The sequence below is a fragment of the Taeniopygia guttata genome, chromosome 37 (assembly GCF_048771995.1).
Source record: "Taeniopygia guttata chromosome 37, bTaeGut7.mat, whole genome shotgun sequence".
Lineage (NCBI taxonomy): Eukaryota > Metazoa > Chordata > Aves > Passeriformes > Estrildidae > Taeniopygia > Taeniopygia guttata.
In genome coordinates this window covers 3,700,225-3,718,423 of record NC_133062.1, presented here as the reverse complement: position 1 = coordinate 3,718,423, position 18,199 = coordinate 3,700,225, and the positions used below count along the sequence as shown (strand labels likewise).

At 56.9% G+C, this 18,199-nt stretch overlaps 1 non-coding gene and 1 pseudogene across 1 annotated transcript; one reads left to right on the top strand and one right to left on the bottom strand.

Annotated features, from left to right (window-relative positions):
- LOC116807532 (uncharacterized) overlaps positions 1 to 18,199 on the bottom strand; it is a 1,256,502-nt pseudogene that overhangs the window by 777,451 nt on the left and 460,852 nt on the right.
- On the top strand, positions 14,580 to 15,552 carry LOC116807614 (uncharacterized). Its single transcript, XR_012052631.1, has 2 exons — positions 14,580 to 14,976; positions 15,246 to 15,552. It is a non-coding gene; the product is annotated as an uncharacterized protein (transcript).

Here is an 18,199-nt window from a genome sequence, read left to right as displayed (position 1 = left end):
AGAAAGTCCAAGGCAATGTAGGGATGAAGGAAACAGGACAGGCTGGGGGATCAGGGCCAGGGCACAGCCAGGGATTTGGGGTGGTTGTGAGCCCAGGGCAGGACCCGGCCCTTGGCCTTGGTGAACCTCATCCCATTGTCCTGGGCCCATGGCTCCAGCCTGTCCAGATCCCTCTGCAGAGCTTCCTGCCCTCCAGCACAGCCACACTCCCACCCAGCCTGGGCTCACCTGGAACTGACTGAGGGTGCCCTCGATGGCCTCGTCCAGATCAGCAATAAAGAGATTTGACCTGGCCCCAGTGCTGAGCCCTGGGGACACCCCTGGATGTGACTCCATTCCTCAGCTGCTCCATTCCCAGAGCAGCCTGGCCTGAGCAGAGCTGTGGGGCCAGAGCCGGCTGGGCTGTGCTGGGGAGAGGCCCTTGGTGCTGCCCAGAGCTCAGGGCAGCTGGCAGAGCTTGCAGGGAGCTGGGCTGGGCTGGGAGAGCCTGGCACAGAAACCATCAGTGTCCATCTCAGCTTGGATGAGCGTGCAGGGGCCAAGGACAGCAGGCCCTTGGGTAATGCTCAGTGGGTTTTTCGCTCATAAATTATCATCAATAACATATTTTAACCCCCACCATCTAAGTCACTGTCTGCCTCTTGGATGTGACCCATAAGCTCTGTACACCACGGTTTGTGCTATCGCTACATTGGAACAAAATAAACTACCCTGCAGTGCCTGTTTTATCTGGGATTCCAGTCTGAGGCCTGCATGAAGTTAGAGGGGAGAAGAGGAAGAGAGCTCCAGCAGAGCAGCACTGCCAGGGAGCAGCAGGGACTGGTCCTTTTGGAGCTGCCCTTCCCAACTCCACCCTCCCCTTCCCAGCCCTGCTGTGGCTGTAAGGCCGCAGTGCTCTGGCAGCTTGGTCACTGTCCTGCTGCGTGTCCGTGCTGTTACCACAGGCAGGGACAGGCCGTGGGCACTGCTGGGACACAGCTGGGCTCCAGCACAGCAGCTCCATCAGCAAAGGGCATCTCCTGAGGGCAGGGCAGGAAGGCTTTGCTCTCCTCCAGAGCTGCTGTCAGCAATGTGCTCCAGGAATGCCCTGGCACAGCAAAGCCCAGTGCCTGGGCAGAGGGCGAGTGTGCAGGGGGGCACACAGCAGTGTCCTGGCACAGCCAGAGCTCCTGGCATGGACCTGATGGAGGAGCAGAGCAGGGCCTGGGCTGTGTCTTTGTTCTGGGGACAGCCTGGGAAGGTGCCCCATGACAATTGTCCCACACCAGCCCCTGCAACCACCATTGCCAGCACTGGCCTCTCCCCCACCTGCAGGAGGTTGTTTGTCCCTGCATGGAGGGACACCAAGTGACCAGGCCAGCAGGCCATGTTTGTTGTGTACTGGGGAGATTTTAGCAGTGCATCGTGTGTGTGTGGGGAGATGAACCTGAGTGAGCACAAACACCATCAGCAGCACTCAGGGGGGTGGCACACTTCCAGTGGCACAAAAAGTGCCTTGAGGCCATTTTACTCTGAGAGTAACCTCCTCTGGGAAAGCACCTGAATTCTTTGCTGGGCGGTGGTTAGGACAGCATAGAGACAAACATCCTGGGCAGGGAGGCTCCAGGAAAAAATGCTCAGGGCAGCCATGGACTGCACAGAGAGACATTGGATGGAGTGAGGGTCTGTGGGGAGAAAGCCCTGCTGCCTCCCTTCTGAACCACCCTGAGGACCTGGACAGAGCTGTGCTGTGTTCTGGCCACTGATCTGGGACTGAGGGATGTGGAAAAGGCCTTTGGTGTCAGGCCTGTTGAGAAGGCTGGGCAGCGTCACTGTGGCACCTCTCTCAAACTCCCTGGAAAGGCCAGAGCCATCCCAGAGGGTCCTGGGCACTTGGGAAGGGCAGACATGGAACCAGTCTGGGCAGGGAGGGGGACTGGGAGAGTCACGGACTGGTCAGGCTCAGCAGGGAAGGGGATGTGGCAAATCCTCCTGCAGCCATTCCAGGCACTGGCAGGACAAGGCAGGGACTGCAGAACCCACGTGGGAGGGAAAAGAAGGGGATGTTGTGTGCACAGGCTTCAGCAGGCCTGTGACAGGGTCTGCTGTGGTCTCCTCAGAGCCAGACTGGAGAGACCCGGGTTGAAGGAGTGGAACATGGGGTGGGTGGGAATTTGGCTGAACAATGAGGCTCAAATGTCATCCATGGTACAGTGTTCTTGGCAGCCACGCCCTGCTGACATCCCTCAGTGACCAGCCCTTGACCACCACTGTGGATTATTTCTATTATCTCTACAAGGACATGAAATGCACTTTCAATTCTTGGTGGATGCTGCCAAATTGCAGGGAGTCTGTGACTGAACTCATCTAGTAATGGTGACTGCTAAACATAACTGGGCAAGATGACTGAGTTGGGTAAATTTGTCTTGCCATCAGGTGCCAAGCAAGGCACAAGGAAAGGGAGAAAAAACTTATGCATCAGAAGAAAGGCAGTTCAACAGGGAAAAAAACAAAACCGACCAAAAAAACCTTCCAAACCCAACTAAAAAAAGCACTAACAGAAGAAAAGCTAATCCACAGGAAATTGCCTATCAGCAGAAAATGTTTGACAACCTTGTGGCAGGATAAGATTCTGTATGTGTAGGTGCTGTTTTGAAAGAAAAATATCTTCAAACAGAAATTAATCCCCTACCCCCCTTGTCACCCAGTTCTCTCAGTTGATTGCTGATCATGGTGTCACATGGAATGGAACATCCCTTGGGTCAGTCCAGCCCAGCTGACCCATCCCTGTTCCCTCAGGAACACTTGCCCACCCCAAACCCAGAGGTTGGAGGGCTTGCAGACACACCTGATGCAGGGTGAGCACAGTGACAAGGACAGGAGAACAGAACAACATTTACTCTTATGAAGGACAGCAGAACAATCCTTTTGTTCCATGTGGTGTCAGTGGCATGGTGGGAGAGGAAACTTTTCCTTTAAACATCCACCCCAGCACCGGCAGTCAGGGTGCCAGGAGGAGTTGTGTTTCCATGACAATCACCTCCAAGGTGGCTTGAACTCTTTCATAGGCGGCCAAGATTTCCTTCTCTGTAGGAGTGTAGTCGGCTTCAGACCCTCTGTAACTTCAGCTCCGGAATCCCAGTGGTCAGCCTCGAGTCTCCCCAGGCTCCTCCTGCCAAAGGCTCCAGGACAAACCATTGCTCCTGGCTGCAGAGTAGAACATATTCTTCACCTCTGGTCCTGTCCTGACTGGGCCAAGGGCTACAGCATGAGCGATCTCCTGCTTGATCTGGGCAAAGGCTTGCTGCTGCGCAGGGCCCCAGTGAAAATCGTTCTTCTTGTGGGTGACCAGGTAGAGAAGGCTCACAGTCTGGTTGTACTCGGGAATGGGCATTCTCCAAAAGCCAATGGCGCATAGGAAAGCTTGTGTGTCCTTCTTGCTGGTTGGTGGGGACACTGCAGTGATCTTATTGGTGGCCTCAGTGGGAATGTGACACTATCCGTCTTGCAACTTTGCTCCCAGGAACTGGATCTCTCGGGCAGGTCCTTTGACTTTGCTCTTCTTGATGGTGAAGCTGGCTCTCAGCAGAATCTGGATGATCTGCTGTCCTTACTCAAATACTTCCATTGCCGTGTTCCCCCACACAATGATACCATCGATGTACTGCAGGTGTTCTGGAGCTTCACCCTTTTCCAGTGCAGCCTGGATCAGTCCATGGCAGATGGTGGGGCTGCGCTTCCACCCCTGGGGCAGTCAGTTCCAGGTGTACTGAACGCCCCTCCAAGTGAAAGCAAACTGAGGCCTGCATTCTGCTGCCAGAGGAATGGAGAAAAACACCTTGGCAATGTCAATAGTGGCGTACCACTTTGCTGCCTTGGACTCCAGCTCGTGCTGGAATTCCAGCATGTCCGGCACAGCAGCGCTCAGCAGTGGAGCCACTTCATTCACGGCACAATAATGCACAGGCAATCTCCATTCTCTGCCAGACTTGCACACAGGCCAAGTGGGGCTCTTCAAGGGTGGGGTTTTGCTGAACACCCCTTGGCTCTCCAGCTCACGGATCATTCTGTGGTTGGGGATCACAGCACCTCGATTTGTCCGATACTGCCGGTCGTGCACTGTCGAGGCGGCAATTGGTACTTGCTGCTCTTCCACCCTCAGGAGTCCTACTGCAGATGGGTTTTCTGATAGTCCAGGCAAGGTGTTCAACTGCTTAATGTCCTCTGCCTCTACAGCAGCTATGCCAAAAGCCCTCCTGAGTCCCTTTGGGTCTTTGTAACAGCCATTCCGGAGGAAGTCTATGCCCAGAACACACGGGGCCTCTGGGCCAGTCACAATAGGATGTTTCTGCCACTCCTTCCCAGTCAGGCTCACCTCGGCTCCCAACAGGGCCAATTGCTGCGATCCCCCTGTCACCCCGGCAATGGAAACAGGTTCTGCCCCAAATGTCCTGATGGTAGCAGGGTACACTGCGCACCAGTATCAACTAAGGCATCATATGCCTGTGGCCATTGCATCCACACCATCCAGAAGACCTGATTTTCCGGTGACTCTCTCTGGCTAGAGGCAGGGCCCCTCTAACCCTGGTTATTATTTCTTTCCTAGGCATACATACTAGTGGTACCTTCAAGGGGATCTGACAGATCATACCCGGCTGCTCGGTCAGGGGAGGCTGAGGCTACCTTCACTTTACTGGAATTCCCTCGGTTAGTGTTTCCCTCCTTGAGTGGATGCACCCTCACTGCCAGGACAGAAGTGGGTTTCCCATCTCTCCTTCCCATGTCTTCCCCATGCAAAAAAACCCCCACAAGTAAGTTTGTGGGGTGTATCCTCTCTCTCTAGCTGGGCGTATTGGGCTCTGACTATTGGGCCTGTGACTTGCACTGGTGCTGCATTGATCTTCCTCACCTCCTCCTTCATCTTCCTCATCTTCTCTTTAAACTCCTCTTTGAGTTCCTTGATCACAGCAGAGACATGAGCCTGCATCGGGCCATTGATCATTCTCTCACAATTTCTAAACTTGTTTGCAGCAGAACCCACTGTCTCTCGGCTGGTATCAGCATTAATCGTTGCAATGAAGGTGGTGTATTGACATGGCCCTAGATTTGCCAGATTCCACGGCATTTGCCCTGTGCACCTGACCTTGCCAGGGTCATTATCATGCTGTCCATCCCTCCCAAAGAGTACCTCCAATACTGCCACTTTTCTCAGCTGTTGGATCCCTTCCTCAAGGGTCTTCCAGCTCATTCTGTGGTGGTGCTCCTGCATTCTCTCCTTGTGGACAAACCTTTCTCTGACACTCATTAAAAGCCACTCCCAGAGGAAAAGGGAGCCTGGCTCCCTTACAAAATTCTGATAAATACCTGAGTCCTGGGTCAAGGGTCCCAAATTCCTTGCCTCACCACCATCCAGTTGCATGCCTGTACCCATAAGGTCCCAGACCCGGTGTAACCAGGTTGTATAAGCCTCACGTCCCTGTCGTACAATGTCTTTGTGCAGATTGCAGAGGCTTTCGTACATCAGGGACTTGGGGATGATCTCAAACATTGGCTCCCCTGTGGGTGGCGAGGGCCCTCCTTTCTTATCCTTGTCTTGGTGCTCTGATTTCATCTCAGACCTCCTTGAGTGTGAATGAGGGCAGTGGGCAGTCAGCAGGGGCTGGCCGAGCGAGCTGCAATGCCTGGGCAGGGAGCTGCAATCCCTGGAGAGGGCAGAACCAGAGACTATCTGGGCTTAACAGAGAGCTTTGGCTGTGCCTAAGAGCAAATGAAGCAGCAGCACAGTACCCGAGACTCAGACTGTGCCAGAGCCTGGAGCGCTGTCAGGCAGTGCCGGGATCCCAGGTGTGGTTCTGGTCCCCAGAACCCAGGAATGGCAGCCCCAGCCTCAGAGGCAGTCAGAAAGGCAACCAAGTGAGAGCAGAGGGAGGGCACCCTTCCGGTTTCTCCTGGGTATGGCTGCAAAACAACCCCTGCTGCTTCTTCCTCTGCCTGTGTTTCGGCTGTGCTGGTGGTAGAGCCAGCCAGGTTGTGCTCTGCCTTCCAGAGCCTGTTGGGAGCGGGCATGAAAAGCGCTGTGTGCACAGCAGAGAGGCCTGGAAGGTGCTGGCAAGAGCGTCCTGCGGGAGCAGGGCTCTGGGCTCTGGCTGGGAACAGCCTGGTTTTGCTGCCATGACCACAGGCTGGAGTTGAGGCAGGTGAAGAGGCAGTGAGCAGCTTGTGTTTGTAGAGGGCCTAGGGATGCACCTCGGAACATCCACCTGGAAACACACTTGGGGGAATAAGAGCTACAGCTGGAGTGCCTGTCCTCAGAGGACCTGAAGTCATTCAACCTTGCCAGCTATTCTTAAGAGTGTGTTGGTGTTCCCCAGAAAAGCTACACATTTGGGGAAATGCCTTTGGAGGAAAGGGGCTTGCTTCTCAAGGACAGTGCTTCCCAGGGAGCTCCCAGTGAGCAGGTGCAAGTGTTCCCCTTTGGCTCTCTGAGGTCTTTTCAGTCCTTCAGGCATGTTGTACTTGGCAGAGGGGCAGGGCAAGGGAGAAGGCTGTGAAGAGCAGGTTTGGCATCCACCTGGACCTGCGGAGACCGACCCAAGCACCTGCAGCAAGGTGTGATTTCCCCACTTTGGACAGAGGTGTGAGCAGGAGCATCTCTGTCGAGCTGTGAGCCCCAAAGCTCTCTCTGAGAGCTGTGAATTAACAGGCCTTTACGCACACACTTTTCACATCTTCCCTGTCTGCTGTGTTTCAGCTCTTGGCAAGATGCATTTGCCCTTGCTTGGTGGAAGCTGCTGTGGCCCGGGGCCAGCACAGAGCTGGGCTGGGTGGGCCAGGCAGCGTGGTGGAGAGTCTTGGCTGATCTTGGTGTGTGCCTGGCCTCAGAAAAGGCTTGGAAGGATTGCCTCCCAAGGTGTCCTGCTTCTTGGCTCTCCCTGTGCATCTTGGAGAGCACAAGGGAGGCATTTCTGGCAGCTAGGCATCAGCAGGCCTTAAAATGGGGGGGGGTGTTGTGGAGCGAGCCCAGCTGAGATACCCTGAGAGGAGCCCAGTGCTCCTTGCTCCCCTCTGCTGACACCTGAGCATTTGTCTGGTTTCGGGATGACCCTGGCTGTGTGAGGGGTGCTATGTGGACACGACACAGGCAGTCCTGTCCTGCTGGGTCCCAGCAGTGCCTCACAACAGTTCTGCATCCACATCAGGATGCTGGCCAAGAGAGGTCCTGGAAGCTGAGGCAGCAGATTTTAAGCTTGTGCAGCTGCCTACAGGTCAAGGCCAGTGGTGTTCCCTCAGGATATAGCAGTCCTGAGGGGTCTCCCTCATTCAAAGAAATTGGCAGACAAATGCACTGTCTACCAAAAGCTCTTTTATTGACCTGGCGGGAGGGCGCGGGTCTGCACCCCACTAAAATATTCCTCCAACACGTATAAATTTCAGTGGGTTGATGCAGGAATTGTACCAAACATACCGTCCATCTTTACGCTGCTGAGGCAATTCGATAGGCAGGGGGTTGGAAATACATTGGCTCAGATTCCTATACTTGAAGCTGATGTCCAAGCGCTGGCCAGGAGCGGTCTCGATGCCCTAAAGCAGCACAAAGTCTTCCTCATGGCTTCCCTGCACAGGGCTGACTCCACACTTGCCCTTAGTTCTTCTGGTAGACTATGTCTAAAGCTTTGTGTCAAGTCACTCTCAGGTCAAGTTAGGCCTGCCAGGTTTTTCTTATGCTAACTGGTGCTGAGTTCCTATGTATGGCTGTGCTAATTACGTGTTTACTTTTGTGACTTGCTTGTGCTTACTTATGTCAAACAAAGGCTTTGTTTCATTGCCAAAGGTGCTTGAGGCCACCCCTCCTTGTGGCATCAGTTGCTTTCCTGTGGAATGTTCTACCTCCCCAAGAGTAAAGAGGGAGCTGGAGAAAGAGCTTGCCAGGCTGCTCTCCAGCCTTTACCAGCACTCCTGGTTTAGTGGAGAAGTCTGAGCTGAGCCCAAAGGTGCAGATGGAACAGCCGTGCACAGGAAGGCTCGGTGGGAAGGATGATCCAGGAACCATAGGCCTGGCAGCCTGAGCTTGCTCCAGGGGAAGCCCTTGGAGCAGATCCTCCTGAGGCCATGCCACGGCACTGTGCAGGGAACCAGGGCGTCTGCTGGAGGGTGGGAAAGCTCTGCAGAGGGGTGGAGACAGCCGGGGTTCCTGACAGGGTGCTGAGGGCTTCTGTGCAGGAATTTGGGGGGAGTTGGTGTTAGTGGGGTGTTGGGGAAGGAGTTTTCTGGAAGGTGAGAGCTCTAGGCTGGAATTCGAGTCACTTTGAAGGCAGCACCTGTGCTTTGGCACAGCTTTGGTTACGCAGGGCAGAAAGAATATTTGTGACTTTTCATGGTCCTGATTCTCCTGCAGGGAAGAAGAGGGGAGAGCTGTACTTTACTGGACAATTAGATATCTGTAGCAGGGGGAGGATTAGCCCTTTTGCCATCTACTAATTTGTTTGAGCTACTTTTGTACCACTGAGTGGACTTTCATTTCTTGAGAGCTTTTATTCCTTAAGAGACCTAGGATATTATCATCCCTTCATAGAAAACCATTTGCAAACCAAACAATGTCTCTTGGTTTTGCCCTTTTTTTGTGTAGCGTTATGTTCTGTAAAGTGACCCTCAATGGATGAGGTTAAGGCAAATGAGTTGCTGCTTTGAGATGGGAAGCAGAATTCCAAATCTTCACCTCCTCAGGCCATCCCAATTAATTTGGGAAGTTTGCAATGTTTTGGAACCACTTGAGTTGAGCAATGGGATGTAAAGCTTTCCTGAATGGAGGATTCTTCCTTGCCAGATTTTTCTGTGCCTTTGTCGCTGAGGTGTTTTTGTGCTGAAGGCAATAACTTCAATGAGAAAATAATTTCAGCATGGAGTAAGAGCTTCTGACAGAGACCAAGTGTTGCCAGCAGTTGCTCCAGGTGTTCCTGCCAAGCAGGAGCACAGCCCCCAGTGCAGGTGGGTTTGGCTCCCTCTGGCACAGAAGTCCCCCAGGGGCACAGGTCTCTGGGGCAGGAGACGGGCACCAGCGCTGCCAGGGCTCGGGGGGTGGCAGGTCTGCTTGGGCAGGGACTCTGCCACAGCTGCTGATGTCAGCGCTCCCTGAGGCCCAGGGCTCAGAGCAGCATTCGTGCCCTGGCCCACACGTTCCTTGTCTGTGTCACCCTCGCGGGTTCAGGATGGCCACCAGCCGGGACGTGTCCCAAGGAGGCCGTGCCAGCTTCTGTGGAAGGCCCCGTGCCCTTCCCAGCGCGGCTGCGTCGGCAGCCCTGGGGGCTCCTTCTGCTGCCCCGAGCCCGCAGAGCAGGGCAGCGTTTGCTGATGGTTTGAGCTGCTCCTAAAGACCGTGCTGGGCTGTCTTGGACGCTTGGGGGAAGGGATTCCTTCCAACCTGAGCCACTTTGGGTGGGCTGGGGGTGCCCCCAGGGCAGGGGGCAGTGTGTGCAGGGGCCCTTTGTGACACGTGCAGCACTGTCACCATGGCATGGAACAGTGTGTCCAAGGGCCCTTTGTGACACGTGGTGACATAGGAGCTGACAGTGACAGGACCATGCCACAGTGCTCCGAGCACGCGACAGGACAGGACGGGACAGAGCAGTGCTGTGAGGAGTCCTCGCACAGCGCACTCATTCGTGTCTGACCCAGAGATTTCTGAGGCGTTACTCCTGCAGCTGACCTCAAGGCCAGACCACAGGACTTGCTGACCTGTGGCCTCCCTGAGGCTTCTCTTCTGCAGGTGCCCTCGAGGGCAGAGCGAGGGACTTGGTGCCCTGGAGGCATCTCCCATCCCTGCTGCCGGTGCCCTTGAGGCAAGAGCACAATCCTTGACAGGAGTCTCCTGTCCTTGTGGCAGGAGCCCTCGAGACCAGAGCGCAGGACTTGCTGTCCTGTAGCCTTCCTCAGGCTTCTCTCTTGAAGGTGCCTTGCAGGCACGAAAGCAGGACTTGCTGACTTGGAGCTTTTCCGAGGCATCTCTCCTGCAAGTAGCTATAGATCCAGTCACTGACATGGAGCAGAAACCCCTAAGAGTGCCCAAGCTGGCCGGGGTGGAGGAAGAGGACAAAGGCCCTGGAGCTGCCCCAGGGCATGAGACTGAAGAGGTGGTGCCATTCAAGCAGCTGCAGGAGGGTGAGTGGCAGAGCTGGGTTGCTGGGCTGCATGGCTAGTGGCTGCAGCCAGCTTGGCCACATCCCATCCCATTGCATCCCATTGCATCCTATCCCATCCCATCCCATCCCATCCCATCCCATCCCATCCCATCCCATCCCATCCCATCCCATCCCATCCCATCCCATCCCATCCCATCCCATCCCATCCCATCCCATCCCATCCCATCCCATCCCATCCCATCCCATCCCATCCCATCCCATCCCATCCCATCCCATCCCATCCCATCCCATCCCATCCCATCCCATCCCATCCCATCCCATCCCATTGCATCCTATCCCATCCCATCCCATCCCATCCCATCCCATCCCATCCCATCCCATCCCATCCCATCCCATCCCATCCCATCCCATCCCATCCCATCCCATCCCATCCCATCGGACATGCCCATGGATAGGACAGAAGCTGGGCTGGGGCTGGACCCCGTGGCAGCCATGCTCCATCCCTGGGGCATCATGAGGCTCTCCCTGCCGGGCAAGAACAGGGCTGGGCTGTGTTCTCCGGCCTCTCCTGCAGCCCCTCAGCAGCTCTGGCCGCGCTCGCTCTTTACCAGATGCAGCCCTGGAGCGGACACAAGAACAGGAACCCGCCCGTGGCCGCTTCCGCAGAACAGCGCAGGTACCTGCGGCCATCCCCACCTGGGCTGGGCCTGCTGGCACTGCTCAGCCCAGCACTGAGTGGTTGGAGCACTCCATGCATTCTCCCTCTCTTCCTGCCCTTCTCCTGCAGACCATCCGTCAATTCATCGCGTGCATTTGGCAGGAAGAGAGCACAGGTGTGGGCACCGGGATCTTGGCAAGCTTTCACCTCTTCGGTGCCGAGACCAGTGCTGCCATGCTGGATTTGCTGGTGGAGAAGGGTGTCTCCAATGCAAAGCAAGTAAGCAGTCTGGGGCAAGGGCTTGATTGCCCCAGGACTGGTGTGGCACATCATGCTGGGTGTGCTGGGCTCCCTCAGCCTTTGAGGCCCAGCCCAATGTGGTGGAAAGGGAAGCACTTCTCAGGGCAAGCTGGGCAAGTTGCTGCTCTGGCAGCTCTCCAAGTCTCCCTGTGCCTTCTGTAGGTGCCAGCCATGGTGAGGTACATCCACCGGTGGCTCACGGCCAACGAGTCTGATGAGCACAGGCTGGACAAGGCCCTTCTGGAGCTGACCAAGGAATACCCCTCTGACGTGCTGATCACTCTCTTGCGCTGGGCCCCATCGTGTGACAGGCATGGCATCCCCACCTGCCTTGAGGCCTTAGGCTTCACCTGTCCCCCCACCCCGTAGAGCCTGTCCCTGCCAGACAGGTGGAGAGTTCCAGGAGCCTCTGGCCCCTCTGTTTTCCAGTCCTGGCATGTCAACTCCAGAGCCTGCTGCCATGCTCCCTCCCTGCCCCTCAGGGCTTGGACCCGCGTGGGCTGGCTGGCTGCTGCCAGCCAGGGGCAGGAGTCAGAGGCCGGCCTGAGGGCCAGCGCGGGCCCCTGCAGCTGCCCAGGCCACGCTGCTGTGGCTGAGACCCGCCCTGACACAGAGCTCTGGCCCCACAGAGCTGCCGTGACCATGTGGGGGACCATCATGTCCTCGAGCAGGACCGCCGAGCCGGCGCTGCAGATCCTCCTTGATGTGCTGAGCGCCTGGCCAGAGGACAGCGTGTACACCTCTGATGGGGACAACACAGGGGTCTTTGCCCTGGCTGTGAGTTTCTGGAAGTGGCCTTTGCCAGCCCCCAGGCCACCTCTCCAGCAGCTAGCTCTCTGCCCTGCCCCAGCTGCATCTCCCTGCCTCAGGCGCTGGGCTGAAACCTGGCTTGGGGGCAAGGTTCTGGGCCACCAGGCCGGCTGCTCCCGCTGTGTCTCCCTTGGCCTCTCCCTCGCAGGCTGGGGCCATGCCACATGCATGTCTTGGCACTGATTGCTGTCTCTGGGTGTTTCAATTCTTGCAGGCAACAGTAACAATGTGGAGGGTCTTCAATCTGACCTGGTGCCCACCTGTAGTGCAGGTATATTTCCCCAATCTCCTTCTGCGTCTGCTCTTCCAAGCTTACATCAGCACGCTGGATATGCCAGAAGAGGTGGATACCTTCTGGAAGAGATGCCAGGAGCAACACGGCCTTGCCGCCCACCCCAACAGGTGCTCCATCCCAGTCTTCCCAGCCTCCCCATCCCTGCCATGCTCCCAGGGCAGGAGCCGGGCCTCCCAGCGTGACCTGGGCTTTGCTCTGCACACAGCTTTGCACTGCAGACCCTGAAGGCCCTGCTCTGCCAAATGCAGTACGATGACGTGGTGCTAGCAATGGAACGCAGGTGTGCCTGGAACATGCTGCTCTGTGCCCACACCCACCACTATGCAGTGGGTCTGCTGGCCAGGTAAGACCTCATTCTCCCCACCGCCCCTCTCCTTTGTGCCCAGATCACCCCACGCAGTCCCCGTGCTCACGGGCGGCAGGGCCTTGTCCCCAAGGGAGGGATGAGCAGATTTGAAAAGTCTGTGAGAGGAGGGTGCCCTGGAGCAGCTGCCTCCCAAAGCACCCGTGCTCGGGAGTGCTCGGGAGAAGACCAGACCTCTGTGAGTCAGCCCTGGGAGAGGTTTGGCCACTCAGCTCAGGAGCAATGGTGCTTTTTTCTCCCCCCCAGGGAGATGCGCCGTGTCTCCATCATCTGGCGCTGCAGGATCGCATCCTGCCTCTTTGACCTACTCAGCCAAGACATTTCAGACTGGGAACTGCCCGCCCTGACGTTCCTGGTGGAGGTGAGCCCGATGGCCAGCGCTGCCTCGCTCAGCTGCCTCCCACGCCTCTGCCCTCTGGTAGCCGCAGCTGCCTGGGATGGTGCCCTGTGCTGCTGCCTTGGCTCAGCCCTGTGCGGTTCTGAGCTCCTGCCAGCTGGGCACTCCTGTCACTGCTCTGTGCCTTTCAGGTCCTGGACTGCCTGGACTTGAGTGAATGCGGTGAGAAGGTCCTGCAGATCATGACAAGGCACCTGAAGAGACGGTCCAGAGAGATGCGTCGCGTGGTGCTCAGAGGCCTCGTGGTGCTCAGCCAGGACCCCTCGATGGTGAGAAGGAGGCAGCAGCTGAAGCTGTGCTGGCAGCGTGGGGCTGGGGAAAGCAGCCCCTTGGGCTTGGCTGGGCTTTGGGAGCTGTGGCAGCTGCTCCCAGCTCTCCAGGGTCACTGTTCAGCTGCCTGAGTGCTCTGGGACAGGCCTTCGGCCTCTGAGCCCTGCAGCAGCAGCAGCAGCGTCGGGTTGCCCAGCCTTGTTTTCCACACAGAACCAAAGAATGTACAGCCTGACTGAAAGCCTTGGCAACTTCCTGCGGGCCGTGGATGAAGACATTGTTGAGATGACCGTCGTTGTTCTCAGCTCTCTGCTCTTCAACAAAGAGATAGCAATAGCCAGCCCCATCGCCCTGCAGCTGGCTGAGGCGCTCTGGCAACTCTTCGACAATGTAAAGCTCTGTGCCCCCAGCCATGGGCACCGGGCGCCGCCTGGAAGCCCGGTGCCTTGGGCCTGTGCACAGGGGGGCCTGAAGCAGCTGATGTGGAGGGGTTTTACTTCCTTTCCAACAGGACAACAGCCTTGTGAAGCTGCTCTCCGTTCGCCTCTTCCAAGAGGTGATGAACTTGGTGGTGGCCAAGGGAAAAAAGCCCCTGAAGAAGCATGTGAGGCAGAGCCTGCTCCCACTCTTCTTCAACTGCCACGATGAGAACTGGGGTGTGGCACAGGTGAGGGCTCCTGGGCGCCGGGGTCCCCATGGCAGGGGGCTCAGCTGTCTCCCCACAGCCTGGCTCCTCCTCATGGGTTCCAGCTCCCTCCTGGCCTTGGCACAGGGACGCGGCTCCTGTGCCCTGGGCTGCGGTGCCATCTCCGGCTCTCTGCTGCTCTGCAGGCCTCTCGGGAAACGCTGCTTTCTGCAGTAAGGTTCCTGAAGAGAAGGGATCTTCAGCACCTGGTGAACAGAGATCAGATGTGGAGCTTTGCCGAGCGCTTGGTAAGGACAGCCCAGAAGCCCCAGCCCCAGCCTGGAGAAGCCGCCTGCCCACGGTGCCCAGTCTGTGGGGCTGGCAGCTGCAGCCCCTGCCCAGTGCTGCACGCAGGGGCACCGGCCGGCGCCCCACACACCGCTGCCTTCCCGGGGCCACCCGGGCTCTGCTCCAGGCTCCTCTGGCCCCAAGCCCGGCGCTGAGGGAGCCCCGAGGCAGCCGGGCTCTGCCGCGGGGCGGCACCGCGGCTCGCCGGGCCCTCTGCTCCCTGCGGAGCCCGGCGCCTGCGGCTGCTGGCCGGGCCTCGGGGCTGTGCGGGCAGGGGGAGCGGCGCCCGGCCTAGGGAGCGCCCGGCCGAGGGGCAGGGCCCACACCAACCCTTCCCTTTGTGCCTGCTGCTCTCTCCAGCTGGCAGAGGACAGGAGCCGAGTGGCCGAGCACCTGCGCCGGGCCCTGCCCTACCTGCAGAGCCCACAGGAGCCCCTGCGAGAGGCGGCCGTCAGGTTCATGGGTGAGCCAGCAGCCCGGCTCCTTCCCCGCCCCGCCGCAGCTCGGCCCCAGCCCCGCCTGCTGCCCCGGCAGCAGCATCCCAGCGCGGCCATCTGGAGCCCCGCCTGGCCTCGGCGCTGCCACCGCCCTCTGGCAGCCGTGCCCTTGGGCGGCAGGATGCGGCAGGGGCCCGGGCTGAGCCCTGCCGGGCCAGGAGGCCGTGTGGCCTCAGGGCTGGCAGCGCCCGTGGGCGGCAGCTGTGGCTCTCCAGCCAGCTCACGCTCTCTGTTCCCAAGGGATCGCCGGGCGCTGCCTGAGAGGACAGCAGCAAGAGTTCCGGATCCTCTGCAGGGGTGAGTGAGGCCGGCGGGCTCTCAGCAGGGGCTGCCGCTGGCAGCTGCCTTCCCTGGCCCGGTGTGCACCAAGGGCAGCGTGGGCTGAGCACACAGACCTTTCGGGGGCCTGTGGCAGATTCGTGGCCAGCACCTTCCAGCTCGCCCTTCTTGTCTCCTGCTTCCTCCAGGCCATGGCAAGAGCTGCCTGGCATGGACGTGGCAGGAGGGTGTCCCCATGTTTCTGCAGACGCAGGCTCTGACGGTGGCTCTGTTCCTCTCTCTCGCAGCCCTTCAGGACATGGCGAATGACGCCAGCCCTGCCATCTCATGCCTGGCCCTTCAAACTCATTACATCAATTTAGCTGTGCAGGCCATTCCCTCCTCCCGACTCCAGAATGTGCAAGATCAACTCCGCCGGCTCTGGAAGTCACGGCCTTTCCCGTGTCGCCGGGGCTGGCTGTCCTGCTGCAGCGCTGTGGAGAACTGATCCGCCAGGCTGCGTCTGCTGGGGCCACCTGAGCCTGCGGGGACCAACCCCTTCTGAAAGCACTTCCTTTCACCCCAGGATAGCATTAATAAATTGCTGTTGTCATACCCGGAGGTCCAGGAGCTTTCTCTTGGTGCCCACATTCTTCAGGCCAATGGGGAGGAGTGGAAAAAGGGCGCTTGCACTCGGCAAGGTTCCCAAGTATGCGGTGGGCAAGGGAAAGTGGCCAGAAGCCCCTTGGCCTTTGGTGGTCCTGCTGAATGTTTTTCTTTGTGCATCAAGTCTTCTGGAGCTGTGGGAACAAGTGTGTTCCGTGTCCGTGGAACAGCAGAAAGCGGCAGGATGTGTCTGCTTCCAGTGCTTCTCTTGGCTCTTCCTTCACACTGCTGGCCCCGTCATCAGGGACACAGAACGGCTTCTCTCATGCCAGCGTTATCCCAGTCTTCTGCATTTCCCCAGGTTCCTCCCAGCTTCACCAGGGAAATTCTCTGCTCGTGCCTGTCCATTCCCTTGCCCAGAAGGCAGCACCCGCTTGTCTTTGGACATGAGCTGCTGGCCACAGCCAGCCAGGCAGCAACCGGAGCATTGGGCATCAGATGCTGGGCTGATGTTCTTTCCCAGAAAGCAAGAAAAACAGAAGGACACAAGGGAACTTGACAGTATCTCTGTAAGAATGTCATTGTCCTCTGGAAGTCAACAGTGGATGGTGTTTTTGTGCTGCAGATTATCACTTCCAAGCAAAAATCATTCTAGGAAGGAGCAACAGCTTTTGACAGCTACCAAGTGTGGCTACCAAGTGCTGCTCTAGGTGCTCCTGCCTACAGCCACCTGCAGAAAGGATCCCATAGACACCAAGGCACGTTGGCTTTGGCTGTCCTCTGGCACACAAGTCCCCCGGGGCCACAGGTCTCTGTGGCAGCTGACAGGCACCAGCACTGGCAGAGCTTGGGGTGGCTGGTCTCCTTTGGCAGGGACTCTGCCACACCTGCTGATGTCAGTGCTCGCCAGGAGTCAGAGCAGCATTCGTGCTCTGGCCCACATGTCCCGTGTCTGCGTCACAGACCTGCATGTATGAGGGCCTTCCAGCACTGGAACTGGTCCCAAAGAGGCCATGGCACTTCTGTAGAAGCTCCAGGTGTCCTTCCTGCTTCGGCTCTGTTGGCAGCTGTGAGGGCTCCTTCTGCAGCCCTGAGCAGGCAGAGCAGAGGAGCAGCTGCTTGTTGTTTGGGCCGTTCCTAAAGTTCCTCTTGGAACTTCACCCCTTGGGTGGTGTCTTCACCACTTGGGGGAAGGTCTTCCTTGCAAGCTGGAGCAGTTTGGGTGGAGTGGGTGTGTCCCCAGGGCACGTGGATGTGTGTCCTAGGGCTCTTTGTGACACTGTGGTCACTGTGGGATGGAAAGGGCCAGAGTGTACAAGGGTGACCCTTTGTGACACATCCTGACATACGTGCTGGCAGCAACACGGCCATGCCACAGTGCTCGGTGCACACAACGGGACAGGACGGGACAGAGCGGTGCTGTGCGGAGCCCCCACACAGCCAACCCCTTCCTTGCTGACCCGGAGCTTTTCCAAGGCATTCCTTGTGCAGTTGACGTTGAGGCCAGACTGCAGGATTCGGTGGCCCGGAGCATTTCCAAAGCATCTGCCATCCCTGCCGCCAGTGCCTTCGAGGACGGACTGCGGGACTTGCTGTCCTGTTTCTTTTCTGAGACTTCTCTCTTGCTGTGCCCTCGAAGACAGACTGCAAGACTTACTGCCCTGTAGCCTTCCCGAGGCCTCTCTGTTGCAGGTGCCTTCCAGGCACAACTGTAGCACTTGCTCATCTTGAAACATAAACTTTAAGGCATTTAGAGATTTTGAGGAGCTAAGAGAAATAAGTCTTACTAGAGTTAACTAAAATAAGAATAATAAATGAGTAGACCTCGATGAAGTTAGGAGTTAGTAGTTAACTAATAATTAATTGCTTGTCAGCACAATGTTTGGTTAGCTGGGTTTATAATGAAGAATATAGAAACTGATAAATAGCTTTTAGGAACATAAGACAATTGTGGGCCTCCTCTGTTCTGAAACCAATTGAAGACAAGGAATGGGAGTTCTACCAAGAGTTTATTTGTCATACTTGCATTGAAAAGGTAGAAAGGTCAGAACGAGGAAGACTTCATTTACTTCCTCATTTTGGGACCCCTCCCCATGAAAGGGACCACCGACCCATTTCAAGGGACAAACTATGCATGCTTAATAGCTTTTGGAGTGATTAGCATATGAAGCGGGGAATGGGATGTACCAAAATGATGAATATGTATTTGTATTTTGTGTATTCAATACTTGTATGGATAAAAAGACTCTGTAATCACCTGGAAGGGGCGGTGTGTATTTGGGAAGTATCCCGCACGCTGCCCGGCGTCGAATAAACATACACTTTCTAACTTTAAACTGTCAGAGAGTTTTTGTCCGTCACAGTTGGATATCGACACTAGATCAATATCCATATTTTTTTTAATAAATCATTTTGGCGAGCCAGCCAGGAGGACTGCTCTCTCTGGCCGTGGGGCCAGTGGGGTCCAGGACCCTTCTGGGCGCCCACCCAGAAATTTCTGGGAAGAGGGATCCTGCGATCTCGCTGACTACCCGGGGTAAGACCAGAACCTGCTAGACTACGGACAAGAGGTATGTTTCTATTTGGGGGAAGGTACCTTATTATAAAGGCAGTTAAAAAGACACGAGAGACGTCTCGTATCCGAGGTTGGTAGTCT